At 37.7% G+C, this 18,682-nt stretch overlaps 1 protein-coding gene and 1 non-coding gene across 4 annotated transcripts in view; one reads left to right on the top strand and one right to left on the bottom strand.

The window, feature by feature from the left end:
• Clcn5 (chloride voltage-gated channel 5) overlaps nucleotides 1–18,682 on the bottom strand; it is a 160,887-nt gene that overhangs the window by 129,997 nt on the left and 12,208 nt on the right. Inside the window, exon 4 of one of the 3 annotated variants that reach the window (XM_058578705.1) lies at nucleotides 15,707–15,848. The exons of the other annotated variants lie outside the window; for them this stretch is intronic. The gene's annotated coding sequence lies outside the window, so the exon portion shown is untranslated. The remainder of the gene's footprint in view (nucleotides 1–15,706; nucleotides 15,849–18,682) is intronic. 3 annotated transcript variants of the gene reach the window in all.
• LOC124091524 (U6 spliceosomal RNA) lies at nucleotides 11,969–12,076 on the top strand. Its single transcript, XR_006851368.1, has one exon. It is a non-coding gene; the product is annotated as a U6 spliceosomal RNA (small nuclear RNA).

Here is an 18,682-nt window from a genome sequence, read left to right as displayed (position 1 = left end):
AGATTCTTCAAAACACTACGAATGGAAACACCATTTGACCCAATTATACCACTCCTCAGTAGATACCCAAAGAAGTTAAAATCAGCACACTACAGTGACATAGCCACATCAGTGTTTACAGCAGCTCAACTCACAATACCTAAACTATGCAATCAACCCAGGTGCACTTCAACAGATGAACAGACAAAGAAAATACGATATATATTTATACACACACACACACACACACACACACACACACTGGCATATTATTCAGCCATAAAAAGAATTACTTTATGACTTTTGCCTGTAAATGGATGGACCTGGAGAACTGTCATGCTAAGTGAAATAAGCCACTGCCCAAAAAACAAAGGGCAAATATTCTCTCTGATAAGTGGATACTAATGCAGAACAAGGGGGAGAGGGAATTGAAGTTCAGTGGATTAGACAAAGGGGAATAAAGGGAAGGAAGAGGGATGGGAATAGTAAAGACAATGGAATGAATCAGACTTAACTTTCCTATGTACATATATGAATATACCACAGTGAATCTCCACATCATGTACATCCACAAGATGGGGGTCCTAATTAGAATAAGATACATGTGTGTATAATATGTCAAAATATACTCTACTGTCATGTATATATAAAAAGAATAAAAAATAAAAACATAAAATGAAGAAAGAAGAAGAGGAGGGCTCCAAACACATCTGCTGAAGAAATAAATGAATGCAAATTGAAAATATTCAGTAGGTTTATTGGAAATTTTTCTTAAAAGGTTCTTTAGTCAACAGAAAGATAATATTCTGGCAGAATATTCTACTTCGTTAAAAAGTATGTATTTCGGCTGGGCTGGCGTTGTTGCTCACTGGTGGAACATTCACCTAATATGTTGAGGCACTGGGTTCGATCCTCAGCACCACATAACAAAATAAATAAATAAGGGCTGGGATAGAGCTCAGTTGGGTAGAGTACTTGCCTTGTTTGCACAAGGCCCTGGTTTCAATCCCCAGCACCACAAAAATAAACAAATAAATAGATATATAGTTACTGTGTACATTCACAACTAAAATATTTATTTAAAAGTATTCATTTTTCTGAGGGAGGATGGATGTAGCAGATATTGCACTATTACTGTGCTTTGTACTGGCCAGACCTCTCCTCCTTGTTCTGCATTTACAGGACGAGTCAAGTCTGGTGAGCCATGAATAAACTAGGCATATGAATAAACTAGAGTGTATCCAACTAAGGCAACTATAATGATTAACTGTCTAAAAATCTTGTTATATGAATAACACCAGAAGGAATGCAAGATATTTATCCTGGAAAAGATAAAATGTGGCAGGTAGAAGGGACAAGTTAGATAATAATTATAATTATAATTAGGCCATAATATAATTATAATATTACATACCTCAATGTAGGTAACATGATGCTTCACAATTTACAATGGCTTTCATATTTGTATTTTTCTCTGTCCAATGTATGAAAGGCTGGCAGGTAGGGAAAGCGTTAGATTTTCTTCTGCACAGCTAAAGTGGTTAGAGTTAGAGACAGATTTCAGCTCAGTATAAGGAAGGGTTTTCACACATTTCAATCTGCGTGACAATGGAAGGACAATGATAAAAGCAACAAGGATGTGCTAGAAGATGTTGTAAGTACTGTATATTTTATTATCTGATTTAATATCACAAAAGTCCCATGAGATGGGTATTACTATCCCCCTTTTATAAATAAAAGAACTAAAGCAGAGAGTGAACTAATCTACCTAAGGCTGTAACCACAGCTAATAAAGTATTGGAACTAGAATTAGAATTCAGGCAGCCCCACACCAGAGCCACTGTTTGTGGGTAACTGGAACAATCACCTGCTAAGGCTGTGGCAGAGTCAGTTAGAGGTTGCACTAGATAAATATATTCCTAGATAACATGACTCTAGGAATCTTGGATGATAGGCCAGTTTGGATTTGAAACCCAGCATGGAACTCCTCTGGAAGTGGCATAGCTCCAGTGTAGGACTAATATTAGCTCTAAGGGCCCAAAGCATGCAGTTTGAGAGTGAAGGCAACAGTGTCAGGCCTGATGAGTTAAGACATCTTGGTGGAACAGTGGTATAACTCAATACATATGGAGACTGGTTTTTGGCTTCACCAAAATTTGCAATTTGAAACTCCATTAGAAGATTGGCATCACTGTAATTGAATTGTGGGAATATCTCTGTTCTATTTCCTATTCCAATCCCTGCTCCCATCAACTGATGTAACATGTATTAAAATTGCACAGTTCACTACAGCTTGACAGTTTTAATTAACAAGTTCCCTTAGCTAAAACTATATAAATTGCAATTTCTACCTCTGGGGAAATAGAGCGGTAGGGTTTTCCTTCATTAAAGATTAAAAAAAAAAAAAAAGAAAGAAAGAAACCTGCCATGTTGAAAGCCAATGTGATAGTTGCTACACTGAACTGTCTTTGGAGTACACAGTACATCATTAAAAGTCAAGGTAGAATATAAACTAGTGACTCAAATCTAGATGAATTTCTGAAAAATAAATTGGACAATGGAAAATGCACTAAGGTCATAAAAATAAACAACCTATATACAGAAGCACTCAAATTATCCCAGACTTACCAACAGCTGAGCTTACGGCACCTCATTGGGGGTGGGGGTGGGGGTGACTGTTGAAATGGCTAATCAGAAGACATAAAAGGAACATGCCAACTCTATAAAATGTGTTTTGTTGGGTGTCTACAGTTATCTACATTCCCATAATCAGGGTTCTAGCAGGAGCTTAAGAAGCAGAAATTGCAACTAAGGAGTGTAGTTTTGACTGCTTTCAAAATAGAGGCAACAGCCATCCCATGGCATGATGCTGAGGTTGGCATACCAAAAATGGCATAACCTGGAAAAGGTGGTAGCTGGGCAGAATGGTAGCAGGGCAGGCAAGGGTAGTAGGTGGTATTCTCTTACTTAATTAGAGACTCTGAGAGGTCAAAGTGGCCCGTCCTAGGGAACTCATGAAAGGCAAGTTAGTAACACACTACAGAATTAAACCAAGGTGTATTTGCCTCAAAGGCATGAACACTAGTTCGTCTGTCAGGAGTAACAGCCTTGCCATTAGCGAGGCCATTGACTCCGGATAAATTACAACCTAAAGCTCAGTTTCCCTGTCTATAAAATAAGAGGGTTGGCTTTTGGCAGGAAAAGGTTCCTTTAGATCATATCCCAAAGGAAATGCCAGATGGATTTGAGATATAAATGTAATTAAAATCTTAACTATTATTATGAGAAACAGGTTCCCCCTAATACTTGTAAGGCCAGGATCTAGATGGGTCACAATCTTGTCCTTCCTCTTCTCTACACCCCTGCTTCCTATGCTGCTAGAGGCCTTGGGCATCCATATGTGGATAACCCAGTCCTGATGTTTGAGCTCCACCCACACATTTCTCTCATTAAACTAGTGAGACCTAGGAGAGCTCTCACCTATAGTACAGCCATCCCTTGGCAAAAGGGACCCAGAAAAGAGGCCCTTACAAGCCCTGGAAGCAGACTGAACAGGGCATTCTCAGCCTCAAATTACCTGGAGTAGGGTCTAGAAGGAATAGGCAGGAGATCTGGGTGGGCACATCTCCTGGGCCTTTGTAATTAATTCCTTGCCCTGTGGTAAGATACATATAAATTATAAACCATAAAGGAAAAGTTTGATGCATTTGACTATATAAAAATAGAAACCATGTATACATACATGTATACATACAGATCAATTACAAAGTAAATATCAAAAATGAGAAAAAAGAGATGTTAACATTATAACAAAAACTACCTTTAGTAATTAAATAACTTATAAAACAATTAAAAAAGTGACTACCCAATAAGAAACTATCAATAATATAAGCATATAAAGAAAGTTCAACTTTGTTAATATTTAAAGGAATATATACAACAAAAAAACCTTTTGGAGCTGGGCATGGTGGCACATGCTTGTAATCCCAGTGGCTTGGGAGGCTGAGGCAGGAGGATTGCAAGCTCACCAATTTAGCAAGGCCCTAGGCAACTTAGCAACACCCTGTCTCTAAATAAAATATAAAAGAGTGTTGGGGATGTGGCTTAATGTTTAAAAAGCACCCATGGGTTCAATCCCTGGTTTACAAACTAAAAACTTTTTGATTCATCAAACTGGCAAATATTTTCCAAGTGATAATATTACACAGGATTGGCAAGAATTCAGTGCAAATTTACAACTTGATGAAAGTTTATCATCATTGATGAAAGTTTAAAGTGATCAATCTTTACTCTTCTACCTATCCAATTTTTACAATTATTCAAAATAAACACTTAAGAATATGCACAAAGATTTAACCCTGAAGATGTTCACTGCTGCATTGATAATGATAGGAATCAATGCAAATGTCCAACATCAGGTAACTGTTTAAACAACTTTCATCATTAAAATGGAGTAGTCAAAAGGGATACTGCAGATGAAGAGCAGACAATATAAAATTATACCCACAAGATGAAAAATGGTAGTTTATAAAAATGGTGTAATCCATTTAGTGTTCAAGTTACACACAAACACACATGCAACTTCTAGAAGGTTATATGCCTGGTATTAACCATGGTCATCTGTCTTTTTAAACTTAGGATGTTAAATTTTTCTTTGTTTCTTATTTATATCTTCTAATTTAAAAATCTGGTCACAGAAAATATGTTGTACTTATTTCTAGGATTTTTTTTAAAGAAAAATCATTTCTAACTAAGACTTAGCTACTCTAATATTCCACAAGAGCACCTCTTTGTAGCTTTAACATTTTAGGATTCTATAAAAGGAAAAACTAATTAACTGGATGGTATCCTCTGGAGAGCAGGAAGGAGTCACTGTAGCATATTCTACATTAATGGGGCAAAACTCTATTAGCATAAAACAAACAAGCCAAAAATAATAAAAACCCACCTAGAAGACAAAGGCAGCCTGCCTGTAAATACACACTGGAGAGTCCCCACCACTTAACACCAAAGATAAAATCTTTCCAGATTTTATCTTGAAAACGATTATTTTTTGTTTGAAAGATTTTTTTGTTATAATGACAAATGATTTTCAAACAAAACAAAACCTATATATTTAATGTACATTAGGCAGCTGAAAGGAAAGTCCACAATTGAACACAGTAGTATCGGGAGGGTGAGGGGAATACTTTTTCCACTCTTCTCTTTTCAAGGTAGAAAAGTTTCTGTTAGAGTGACATTCCTGGCCTCCTCTTACCCTCTTACTTACTCCTTCCCATAGAGGGAGTTACAATTATTTGTCTGAGTGATTAGAAAAGAAGAAATGCATAGTAAATCTAAATTCCAAAGCAGGGCCATTTTAACCAGTTTTAAAACAATGTAATTGTCTGTCCATCCATCCCCACATGCCTAAAAACATGTGCATGTGCAACTTGTGTGTTTAATCATTGCTTTTTGCCTGACCAATCCAGGAGATCAGAAATCAAAAGATTTAAGATAAGTAGTCTGTTCTATGATAGAAAGTTTTCGTGTATAAGCAAGAAAGGGGTCTGACAAGGAAGGCATAGGAACACAAATGGGTCCTGAAAAATCCACATTTTAAGGTATCTGACCTCTCTCCATTTTGTGTCACACAGAGCTCCTGTTTGGTGAGCAAAAAACCATGACAGCTCATTGACCTGTCTAGGTCTGGGTGTCCCTTCAAGTATAGAGGATACCTCTATTAAAATTCCATTCATTTTTCTCCAACCAGTTCAAATGTCACTTCCTTCCTTCAGCTTCCCTCTTCACATTATCTACATATTATCTCTTATTCTTTCAGGATTCTAAGCCCTCTGGTTCTACCACTCATTTTATATGAATTTATATAGTCATGTGTGTACACATTCTTTTGCTAGGTTCAAGTTTCTTGTTGGAAAGATCCAAGTCAACAATTTTATAGGAGAGATAGTATCAACACAATGTCTGACACAGTTACTCAAAAGATATATATATAGGACTAAAACACTAGAATGCTCCTAAATTTAAAATTTTCCTTGCCCCTCACTCTTTAATAATACAGAATAGAGAATAGGCTTAATGTTCACCTTAGAGATTTAATGGCTACCAGAGCATACTTTAGCCCCATGCATTTAATTTTTTTGGTTTCCTCAGCTTTTAGTCTCATGTATGTGATAAGAGGGTGAGATACTTCCCACTTGCAGGAGCTAGCTTGATAAAACTCTCTACAGGAATACTAACAGAAATATGAAATTCCAAGTCACATATGTAATTTTAAATTTTCTGGAAGCCACACTAAGAAAAGCAAAAAGAAACAGTTGCAGTTGATTTTAATATTAAATTTTATCCAACCTAATATATCTGAAATGTTATTTAAGCATGTAATCAAGGTAAAAATGATTGTACATGCTTTATTCTTTGAATTTCAGTTGCATTTTATACTTGTAGCATATCTCAATTCATACCAGGCATTCCTTGTTAGTTGCAAAAGCTAATTATTTCATTTCTCTTTGCCTTGGTTTCCTCAATTTTAGAAAAGAGATAATAGATACCTTACAGAGCTGGACTGAACTTTAATAATGAAATATGCATAAAGGGCTTATAGGAGTACTTGGAAAACTGTAAGGGCTAAGTAAATACTAACTACCATGATTTTCATTCATTTATGAAAAGACTGAGCTTTAAAAAAAAGTGTATTTCCCAAGTTCATAAAGCAAATCGATGCTGGTACTACTCTCTGTCTTGTAAATAGTTGTCTATTAAATCAGGCAGAGCAGCTGGGAGCAATGGAAAATCATATTTTTACCCATTTAAAATTCCAAACTGTTAGCCAAATGGAGTTTGGGAGTCAGTCCAAAAGGCAACATTCTTCAAAATGGTAGCTTAGAGAAATGCCATCCAGCTGTGTTATACTAATGTTTTTCTTTCCACCTACCACTTCCTTTAAGCTCTGGCCCCATTTGCTGTAATATTTCATCCATGTCAATATGTGCAAAAAATCCAACTTACATTTTACTCTGCATTATATTGAGTTATTTTGGTGTTTCTTTTTAAATGGGAAGATTGAATATTCTTGTATAAATATATAAAATTCCCAGCATCTAAGACCATCTGATATTTTGTCAAATATTAATTGTGCTGCTCACGACACTCAAAGTACAGATGAGATACATAAGACATAGCCAAATTGAAGGAACAAGGAACATTATTTCTGGCCTTGGGTTTGTGAATAAGTGTGACTTTGGGCAATCCACTCAAAATCTATCTCAGTTTGGGATAAAGTAATACTAAGTATTAAAATACAAAATCACTCATGATGAAGCTGCATCAAGCCTTAGGATTCTTATTTATCTCTCTTTAAGTGTTTCACAATTGTTTTTCCTTAAAAAATAAGCATCTACAGTTCTGGGAAAATTTACTTCAATATTCAAACAACTAGAATATTTAGCAAAATAAATAAAGAATAAATCTATCTAATATTTATGCTGCTATCACTGAAATCCAAGAAATCATCATATCCCCCAGCTTTCAAATAAGTAGCAAGGTTAAGAATTACACGACATCATTTCTCTCTGATATGTGGCTTCTAATGGTGGGGCAGGGAATAATAGAAGTTCATTTGATTAGACAAAGTGGAAAGAAGGTAAGGGAGGGGGATGGGAATAGGAAAAACAGTAGAATGAATCAGACATAATTTCCCTGTGTTCATATATGAATACATGACCAGTGTAACTCCACATCATGTACAACCACAAGAATGGGAAGTTATAATTCATGTATGCATAATATATCAAAATGCATTCTATTGTCATGCATAACTAAAAAGAACAAATAAAAAATTTTACAAAAGAATTATAGGATATCAGCATAAACACAAAGGGGCATCAAATGATTATATTCACAGATCTCTCATCCTACTCCAAGTTCCTAGAACTGTTTTCTCAATTTCAGTACTATTGATATTTTGAGTTACAAAGTTCTCTGTTGCAGGGGGCTGGTCTGTACATTGTAGAATATTTAGCAGCCTCCATGGGCTCTTCCCTGCCCACAGTTGTGAGAGCCAAAAATGCTTGTAGCACTACTGAATATCCCCAGAGGCAAAACTGCCCTTGGTTGAAAACCTTTACTATGGCTACTCTAAATTCCTTTGGAATTAAACTTATACAGAGACCTTCAATTTTCAGTGTCACTGAAAATTATCACGGCTTATGACCACCTAATCAATACAACATGCAATGATCGATACCTATTGGCAATCTGGATTCTCAAATGGTACTTTTCCATTTAATACATGTATAGTGGAATAGACTCATGCAATTACTCTATGGACCTATTACACTGTGAAGTTTATCCATCTATCTTTTTCAGGTCTAAAACATGTTTCTAAATAAATTGCGATTTTGGTAGTTAATATTTGGGATTAAGATATTTAAGTTTTAGAGCCCATGATGTACTTCTTTAATGTGAACACTCTGGCTTTAATTTACTGGCTAAAGTTTTTTTTTTTTTTCCCCAGTTTTAAAGGTTTTTTTTTTTAATATGTTTGAATTCACAGAAAGTTGTATAAGTAATTCAGAAAGTTCCTAAATACCCTTCACCCAGTTTTCTGCAATGATAACATCTTCTATAACTGAGTTAATGGCAACACCAGGAAACTGGCATTGACCCAAGGTGTTCAGATGTATGCCATGTAGTCATGTGGCCCCACCTTGATCAGGACACAGGACTGTTCCATCACCACAGAAATCCCCTCCTGGGGGCTGGGGTTGTGGCTCAGTGGTAGAGCACTTTCATAATATGTGTGAAGCACTGGGATCAATCCTCAGCACCACATAAATAAATAAATTTATAAAATAAAGATTTTTTTAAAAAAAGAAATCTCATCCTGATTCCCTCTTTACTCATCTTCTCTCCCCCGCCCCCCATCTCTATGATTTTGTCATTTGGTGAATGTTACACAAATGGAATCACATAGCATGTAACCTTTTGAGATTGAATCATTTTTACTCAACTTTTTTTTCTGGTGCTAAGGATGGAACCCATGGCATTGTACATGCTAAGATTGAACCCAGAGATACTCTACAACTAAGCCACATCCCAAGCCCTTTTTTTGTGCTACTGGGGACTGAATTTGGATGCTCTACTACTGATCTATGTCCCTAGCCTTTTTTTTTAGACATCTGACCAAAAATTTCAATACTACCCATCCACCATCCCATTCTCCTCCACCATGCCCCCATACTTCCTGTTACCCACCAAAGTGCACAAGTACAAGTTCTGGTTCCCAGTGACTAGGCTCTATCACCACCTTTTTATCTGAAGTTCTGACAGAAACTTATTCTCTTTCCTTGGGTCTATGCACATAAACAAATTAGGAAGAAGTACTAATGACAGATTATCAGTCATAAGATCATAGGATCAACCAAACATGTAAGGAATACCTACTCTTCAATACTATGGGACACAAAAAGAAACAAACATAATACATAGAAGAACCACAGATGAGAAAGAACAAACCACAAGTCCAGAGTCATTAAGCTAGCAGAGCTGATATACTGTCAGTGGAGCATTCAAAGTAAGGGTATTCTGCCCGCAGATCCTGCTGAACACTAGAGTTTACCCTGTTTATGGGCATGGGATTCAACACCTGGAAGAAAGGACACCAACATGATAATGGTGGTTACCTTAGAGGAGGAGGCTGAAAGGCCATTTTTGCTTTTCACTCTAGATGCTTCTGTATTATTTTTAAGAGAGTAGATGGGATCTCAGAGGCATAGGGAATAATGAGAAAAAAGCCCAAGAACTAGACACCCCTAAGTATGGACATCATTAAGGGGCAAGAGGAAATAAAAGCAATGGAGAAACAGTGGGAGAAGCAGACAGAAAGAGAACTATGGGAGTGCAACAATGTTGTGGCCAAGGGAAAGAAGTTTCAATAGGGAACTTAATAAACAGAATCAAAAAGGGAAAAGGGGAGAGAAACAAGATGGCAGAACAGAAATTAGATCTAAAAGAGGTTTCTTAAAAAATCATATCCTCAGGGCTGGGATTGTGGCTCAGCAATAGAGTGCTTGACTAGCATGTGCAAGGCCCTGGGTTCGATCCTCAGCACCACATAAAAATAAATAGATAGATAGATAGATAGATAGATAAAGATATTTAAAAAAAAATCGTATCCTCGTCAGGCTCTGTGGCACAAACCTGTAATCCCAGTGGCTCAGGAGGATGAGGTGGGAGGATCCTGAGTTCAAAGGCAGCCTCAGCAATTTAGTGAGGCACTAAGCAACTTAGCGAGACCTTGTATCTAAATAAAATACAAAATAGGACTGGGGATGTGGCTTAGTGGTTGAGTACCCCTGGGTTCAATCCCCACTACCAAAAAAAATCATACTCTTCTCCCTACATCACACACTTCAATCTTTGAGAAAACTGAGGCCCAGAAAGGGTAAGTGGTTGGCTCAATAGGTAATGGTAGCTAGGTGGCACAGCAAAGGAAAACCAGAACATGTTTATGGATAATATAGCAAAGGGTGCAGTGAAAAGAAAAAGGGAATAATTGGATAAGTAGTACCTAATAAAAGACAGGAAGAGGGCTTGGGTTGTGGCTCAGTGGTACAGCGCTTGCCTTGCATGTATGAGGCACTGGTGTTTCTATCCTCAGCACCACACAAAAATAAATAAACAAAATAAAGGTGTTGTGTCCACCTAGAACTAAAAAAAATAAATAAATACATTTTTAAAAAGGAAGAGATGGGACTGTAGGCAGAAAAATAATACAACTTTTCCTCTGAGGCTACATAACTCATTTGTTTCCTTCTTCATTTCCCAGAGGTCAGGGGAATCCCTCAGAGAGAGAAACTGGATTTCCCCCAGAATTCTAGCTTTGGCAGCTTTCCTCTCTCAAAAATATCCCCATATCCTAGGCTCCACTAACTCCCTATTATTGAGGGATTCCCATATTTCTAGTTCAGCCCAGACCATCTCCTAAACTCCAGGAAAAGCAGAGATGAACATCTCTACCTAGATATCTAATGGGCTCCCAAATTGAAATCACCATACCTACCACAGTATTCTCCCTCCAGCACTCAATCTCAGCAAAAGGTCCCACGCGATGAACTATTTTAGGCAAAGTACTGAACATCATTTTTCATTAGACTCACATCTGTCTTAGAGCAGTCTTACCCACTGAGCATTCAATGATGGATTGATAGTAAATTGAAAAGTTTTAAATTAGCCCGATACAGATCTATGCCAAGTGTAGCAGATAGATCATAAGGTGACTCCGAACAATATGAATCTCCTGGTGTTCGTTTCCTTAAACAATGCTCTTGCCCTGAGCATTAGTGGGACCTGTGATTAGGTTCTGACAAGCAGAATACAACAAGGGTGATGTGATTTCATTCCCTTTGCGTGTGAGAGAGAGAAAGAGAAAGAAAGACAGATAGACTGTATATTTTGTAAGATTATACAATCCTTTACATTATAGCAATTGCCTGTACATTATAGCAAGCTGCTATAATGTGAACTGCCTATGGAGAGGGCCTCATAGCAAGCAACTGCAGGCAGCTCCCAAGATCTTAGGGCCTCAGTCCTACAGCCACAAAGAACTAAACTCTGCCAACAACAACATGAGCTTGGAAGGGGGCCCTAAGCCTGAGATGAGACCACAGGCCTCGGCAGCACCTTGAGTGCAGCATGTGAGACCCTGAGCCGAGGACCAGCTGAACCATAACACACTCCTGATGTACGGAAACGGAGATAATTAATGTGTGCTGTTTTGAGCAACGAAGTTAGTTGTAATTTATTATACAGCAACAAAAAAACAAATATATGAAGCAATATTTTACTAATTACTCGGGTAAAAACATTTATAAAATATGTATAATAATAAAGCTAAAACTAACAATATGAATAAGGAATATAAATTTACCTATATTAATGTTTAAGTAAAGGCATAGAGAGAAAAGTTCTTGTTTTAAAAAAATCAAGAGTACTCACTTCAGCAGCACATACACTAAAACTGGAATCACAGAAAAAAGATTAGCATGGACCCTGCACAAAGGATAACATGCAAATTTGTGAAACTTTTTTTTTTATGTAAAGGGAGGGACAGACAGACAATTGGAGGGAAAAGTGGGCCATGGACTCATGATGAACTCACAGGCGTAGTTACCAAAACCCAGTAACATGAGACCATAATAACAGAGCATAACACGCAAGAGAACTATTGTGCCATATGAACTGGTTGAATCAAATCAATAAATATCTCCTGGGTGCCTCTATTTAAGGCATTAGAAGGAACAGAGTGACCATAAACTATGTTCCTGTACCTCAAGTGTCTTCTACTCTATTTGAGGTGCTAAAATAAACATACAAAAAGTTATACCATGATAAAGAATTTAAATTATGGTTTAAGATAATGATAGAAAAGTTTTATAAAGCTGATATTACAATTCACCTGGTAATTATCAGTTAGAGGCATAACAGAAGCAGGAATTCAGCAGAGGAAGATAACTCATCATTATTAATATTACAATTATTGTTTAGGAATAAGATGTAAAAATTACATTCAATACTGGAATTCACATTACTGAGCATGGGTTCTCAAATTTCAAAAATGAGGAGGTAAAAGACACTGTGTGCTAGTTCAGGAGTCTCTGTAGTACCAAATAGCATTATACTTTACAGAAGAGTAACTTTAGACAAAGAGGTATTAAATAATTTGCTCCTGATTACAGTACAGTAGGTCATTTTAAATGGGAAGCAGATTTTCTCTTAATCTAGTATGCTCATGAAAACTCACCCTGCCTTTCTAAGTTACAATGGCTTCTAATGTACTAAGTAAACACAATGTCTTCACTAAGATTTTGAAATCTCACGTCATCTTTGATTCCCCTCTCTTCAAAGTTGACAAGCAGTCAAACATAGTCATTTCTTCCCTCGTGATATCTCTCATTTAGCACTTCCTTCAATTCTGCAAAGTCAACATCCTATAAAATCTTCTATTTAATCTTTGCAGCAAACTTTTAAATCATCTCTCCAATTTCAGTTTTGCCTTCCCATCTGTCCTGCATAATTATGACCATGGCAATTCTCTGCTCATGTCCTTTAATTGTACCTCATTGCATACAGAATAAAGTCCAGACCTCTTAATTGTAGATCCATTAAGTTCTAGTACCATCACTTTCCAGCTATGCGACAGGGGCCTCATTTTTCTCATGTGTTGAATGGGAATAATACAAACTGCCTCTTGGTCCTGGTTTCCCTGGGTCAGTCCCTATTTATGCCTACTCAAGCTGATTAGCACTCTACTCTCAAGTGTGTTGGTCTGAAAAATCATTTGATCAACAAAGGGTTGTTACCAAGGTTTAATGAGACAACACATATAAATGTAACAGGCCTAGAATGACACTTTCTATTTTCTCAAGGGTACCTGGTACTTTGCTGACTGAAATTATACACAAGCACTCTAACAATAGAAGAACCTACTCATAATACATAGACAAACTCAGATGCTACCTACTCACCTTTGTCTGAATCCTGTGGTATTTTTGTTAGTCATCTGTTACTGTAACAAATACTTGAGATAAGTCAACTTAAAAAGAGGAAAGGTTTGTTTTGATTGGCATTTTTGGTGGCTTCGCTACATGGTAAACTGGCCCCATTGTTTAAGGTGTGTAGTGTGATAGTACATCATGGTGGGAGCACATGGCAAAGGAGGCTGCTTACTTCATAGCAACCAAGAAGTGTAAGAGAGCAGAAGAGGAGGGACTGGGGTCCCAATATCTTCTTCAAGGGCATATTCCCAATATCATCCTTGCACTAGGCCCCACCTCCTAAAGATCCCGCCACCTCCCAATAACACCACAGGCTTGGAACCAAGACTTCAACACATGGGCCTCTGGGGGACATTTAAAATCCAAACTATTGCAGTATTCTATATCTGTCTTAGAACATGTCTCTAACACTACCTTGGGTCATGTATTTGTGCACATATTTTAACTTCCTCAGGTTTTAGTCAGCTTTTTAGCTGCTGTCTGACTAAAAGACCCAACCAGAACAATTGTAGAGGAAGAAAAATTTGAGGGCTCATAGTTTCCAAGGTCTTAGTCCACAGAAGGCCAGCTCCGTTCCTTGGGGCTCAAGGTGAAGCAGAACATCATGGCAGAAGAAGGCGGCAAAGGAAAGCAGCTCACATGGTGATCAGGAAGCAGGTAGAGACTCCACTCTTCAGACACAAAATGTATACCCCAAGCCACGCCCCCAATCCCCACCTCCTCCAGCCACACCCTACCACTTCAGTTACCACTCAGTGAATCCCTATCAGAGGATTAGTTCACTGATTGGGTTAAGACTCTCACAACCCAATCATTTCTCCTCTGAACCTTCTAGCATTGACTCACACATAAGCTTTTGGGGTAGACACCTCACATCCAAACCATAACACTCAGAAACTAGCTTTTTGGAGGAAAGTGTCTGCTTCTGAATCTTCTTAGTCCCACACATGACACTTAGTAATAATGTCTTCCACATAGAAACACTCACAAAATTACCTACTTACATTTGGAAAGAATATGAAATTTTGGCCATAGAAATCTATTCCACTTACCCACAGGCTGCTTATTCAAGTCTTCTGCTTTCTCACCTCTTGAAATCATTTCACTTGCATATTAGGATCACAGCAAGGGTACTCTAATAGGAAGTTCCTTTCTTTCACAACTGACCACTACCCCAATTATCTTGGAGTTGTAGTGGAGGAGGGATTCTGAGAGCTGCTCTCCTAGGAATACACACTAACTAAAAGCACAAGTTCTAGAGCCAGGCTGCCTTGGACACAGGCTCCACCAGGTACAATCTTAGAATATTACTCAAGCACTTTACACCTCAGTTCCTGCCTCCTGGGTAGTTATTGTAAAAATTAAATGAGATAATTCATGTGAAGCACTTTTAAACACACATGGTAAGTACTTAAATATATGACAACATTTATTATTTCGTCTCTTTCTCAACTTCAGTCAAATCAGAATATTTTACTATGGAGTGAGAAATCTAAGCAACATCCTTTACCCAGGGCAGCCAAGTATGGGTTCTCAGGCCACCATCCAAATCACTCATAGCTCAGGATTTTCTCTGTCTGACTTTCTAGGACGTCTAGTTTCTCTTCCCAGTTCCTCCCTTCTTCATGCTTGGTCAAAGCTAGAGCCATTTCTAACAGCCTCTGTGATCATTAGCAAAGGTAAGACTCTTCCTGCCCTGTCCACTATGAATAACCTCCAGGCTCAAGTTCAATCCAAACCATACGCCAGCAAGGTCCTCATGTTCTCTGGTTCCTTTAACCAGAAAAATCTCTGAGAAGTTTTACTCTTTATTATTCCAGTCTTTTAGTTGCCACCTGTAGCCTGAAATTATAATCTTAACTCCTTTCTTGCAATTATTCCCATCACTCCAGTTTCTACCACCTGCAAAAATATATAGCTTTCTCCATTTATACCCTAGAATAAAACTTATCTTGCTCCTTTTTTTATATTTTTAGGTGTAGATGGACATAATACCTTTTATTTATTTTTTTGTTGTGCTGAGGATCGAACCCAGTGTCTCACACATGCTAGGCAAGCACTCTAACACTGAGCTACAGCCCCAGTCCTTGTCTTGATTACTGGTCTATTAACTTTTCCACAGTCCATCTCCTGACTAATATTACAAATATTAGATAATTAGGGTCACTTACCATGGGACAGTCACTCTTGTCTCTGAACACCCACAACTGGGTGAAGGAACTGTGCATTATACCAAATCAAGTGGCCACTCAGATGAATATCCCTTGACTTCTTGTATCACAGGCCAAAGCCCTCTTTTTGAGGTGAATAAGCCTGAAGGGATTTGAATACTTAATTTAAGCAAAACTCCATAATGTAAATATTAGAAAACTTATATCTCCTCTACTTCATACATACCTCTATTTCTCTTCAGGTCCTTAAGCAAAAGGCTCAAGAAATTGTAGGCTAGATTCACTTACAACATTCAAATGAGTTGAACAAGAACAACAGCTATTATTCTAGACACTGAGACATTTAATTTTTAAACTGTGGTCTGTAATACAATTACTATACTGTTTAGGTACTTAAACCCGCAAGAGATTAAAACTAATGATATAATTATAATGTTTCATCAAAAAACTAATAAAATCACAATCTTTATATAATTTAATCTTATTTATTTTCTTAGCATTAAGATTTAACAAAGCAACATCTCCCCTAAGCCCTATGTCCATAGATGATTCCTGGTGACTTTTAGAGGCCCATAGTTTTATGACCCCCCCCCCAACTCTGCCTACTGTTCTTTGGATTTGACTTCCCATCTCAACCATTAGTATACCTTTTACTTCTTACAAAAAAAAATTAGTAGTTGCAAGGAAGAAATCTAGTGGGGTATAGTTTTATTTAAACTTTATTATTTATAGAGATATCCTAGGTTGTTGTAAAAAGTCAAGCAGTTATAAAAAAGGTGTCAAGTGAAAATTTAAAAACCCCTAGACCTACTACCCCTAATGTCCAAGGTAATAGAGAACTGTCTCTAATGCCTCATTCCAGAAATTTCCTAAGCATATGTAAGTAAACATATATTCAAACTCTTATCTATCTATCCCAACATAACCCCCACTTCTTTCTACTGTACAAATGGAATCCTATAATACATATCATTCTGCACCTTTTTCCCCACTGAAAAATGTATCTTCATCATCATTCCCTGCCACTGTATCTACATCTACTTCACTCTTCTTATTGAGGTGAGCAGCAGCCCATAGTGTGTATACACCATAATCAACATATCCATCTCTCATGGTGGACATTAAGATTGCCCATAGTAAAAAAAAGGGCAACAACAAGGTAACCAACATTCTTGTAACAAGGGACATTTGTTCAGTTCCTTTTTCGTACAGATTCACTGGATCAAAAGGTATTCACATTTTACATTTTCATAGGGACTTCCAAGCTGTCTTCCAAATGGACTCTACCAATTTATATTACTACCAACAGTGCACAGAGGTAGGCTTTTAAGTCAATGGTCTGGTCTGAAGCTCCTGCAGCTCAAATAGAGAACTAGATATTTAACACAAGAATAGCAAAGCACTGATTATCAGAAAACCAAGTGCCACAGTTGGTGGCAACAACACCCTGCTGTGACTAGCCTTGCTCCCATCCAAATGCAAATTCAGAGGGTGCTATTCCTCAGTATTAATCCAGCTCTTAAATAATAAATTTGTTAGATTGAGATTTAAAGAGTAAATTCAGCATAGAAGAGAAAACTATACTGCCCCTGGCAATATCACCCATAATTATCTCTAACACCAGGAGTGCTACATAATGGTGTGATATAAGGTAGTTTCCACTCACCCATAATTAGTTAAAGGTTTTGGCAAATGGAGACGCACTTTGAATTTGCAAGAACTCAGTACATCAGCATATTTATGGATGGGATGATCTTACTGAGAGATTTTGCTAGTTTAACAGAGAATGGGGGGGGGGGTTCCTAGCAGTGAACCTCTGTAAGCAAAACAGCAAGACTCTGAATCACATCTAGAATAACATTTGGTCAATATTTTATGTTTTGTGAAGCACCTTAGCATACCTTCTTCATTTAATCTCCATCATAAATCTGATAGAAAAGCCAAACAGCTATTACTCATTAAACAAAAATTAAATGAGCACATACCATGTGCTGGGCACTCTCTGCTATGTACTTCATATTAGATGAATGAGACATTCCCTGATCATTCACTGGTCACACACCCAATAGACCCATCTTTGAAGGCTTCACATTACCCAGTCAGGATTACTTAGGCAACATGTCCTACACAGCCTATGTGACCTGCCCCCTGACCATTCTTTCACTTTTATCTCATACACCTTTATACCTCATTCACTATGGACCAGCAACCCTAGACTACAGTAGGAAAAAACACCAATTTTTTTTCCACATCAGGGATTTCCACTTAATTTACTTCACGTTGGATCCTAATTCTTTGCCTGGATAACTCCTACTACATCTTTCAGGTCTCAGATGAATCTGTCATTTCCTCCCAGATCTCTGCCCCACCCCTCTAAATTATGCCTCATCTATTTTTTCATACGTCTTTCCTTGCACTCACACACTCACAAATATATGGAAATACCTATATATTTGTTTGCACTCCATTTCCTCAGGAGACTGAAAGGCCTGAGAGGGCAGTAATCATGACCCCAGCATCTCCAGCCCCAATCCAGACCCTGGCACACAGCAGAAAGAACTAGAAGATTGAATGAATGCAGCCAATACCCTTGAGGGCTAAACAACAGAGCAGGGAAAATACACAAAGAAAGTAAAGACAAATTTTACCAGAGGATGAGGGAGGCTATGTTTGCTAAAGGAAGGGAGGTATTTGCCAGGAACACTTCTTACTGAAATGATTTAGGTGAGCAGGGTAGGCAACCTGCAGGTGGGGCAAGAGCAAGTAATACGTGCTGCTTCTCAAAATTTGGGTTTTGATATTTGAGTGCATGGTGGTACAATTATTCAACGCAGAGACATGTAAGAGGAGGAAGCTCTGTTATTATTTATTACCACAGTACTGAACCCAGGGAAGAAAAGATCTTGGCAGAGTTGGGAATTTGGACAGCAGGAAGTCCCCTGCTCACCTGCTTCTCACCATTCTCAAGCTAAGTAG

Source organism: Marmota monax, unplaced genomic scaffold, assembly GCF_021218885.2.
Source record: "Marmota monax isolate L192 unplaced genomic scaffold, Marmota_monax_Labrador192_F-V1.1 WCK01_AAM20220418_F8-fsc00170, whole genome shotgun sequence".
Taxonomy (NCBI): domain Eukaryota; kingdom Metazoa; phylum Chordata; class Mammalia; order Rodentia; family Sciuridae; genus Marmota; species Marmota monax.
The sequence above is the reverse complement of the archived record's forward strand: the minus strand, read 5'-3'. Positions and strand labels throughout refer to the sequence as shown.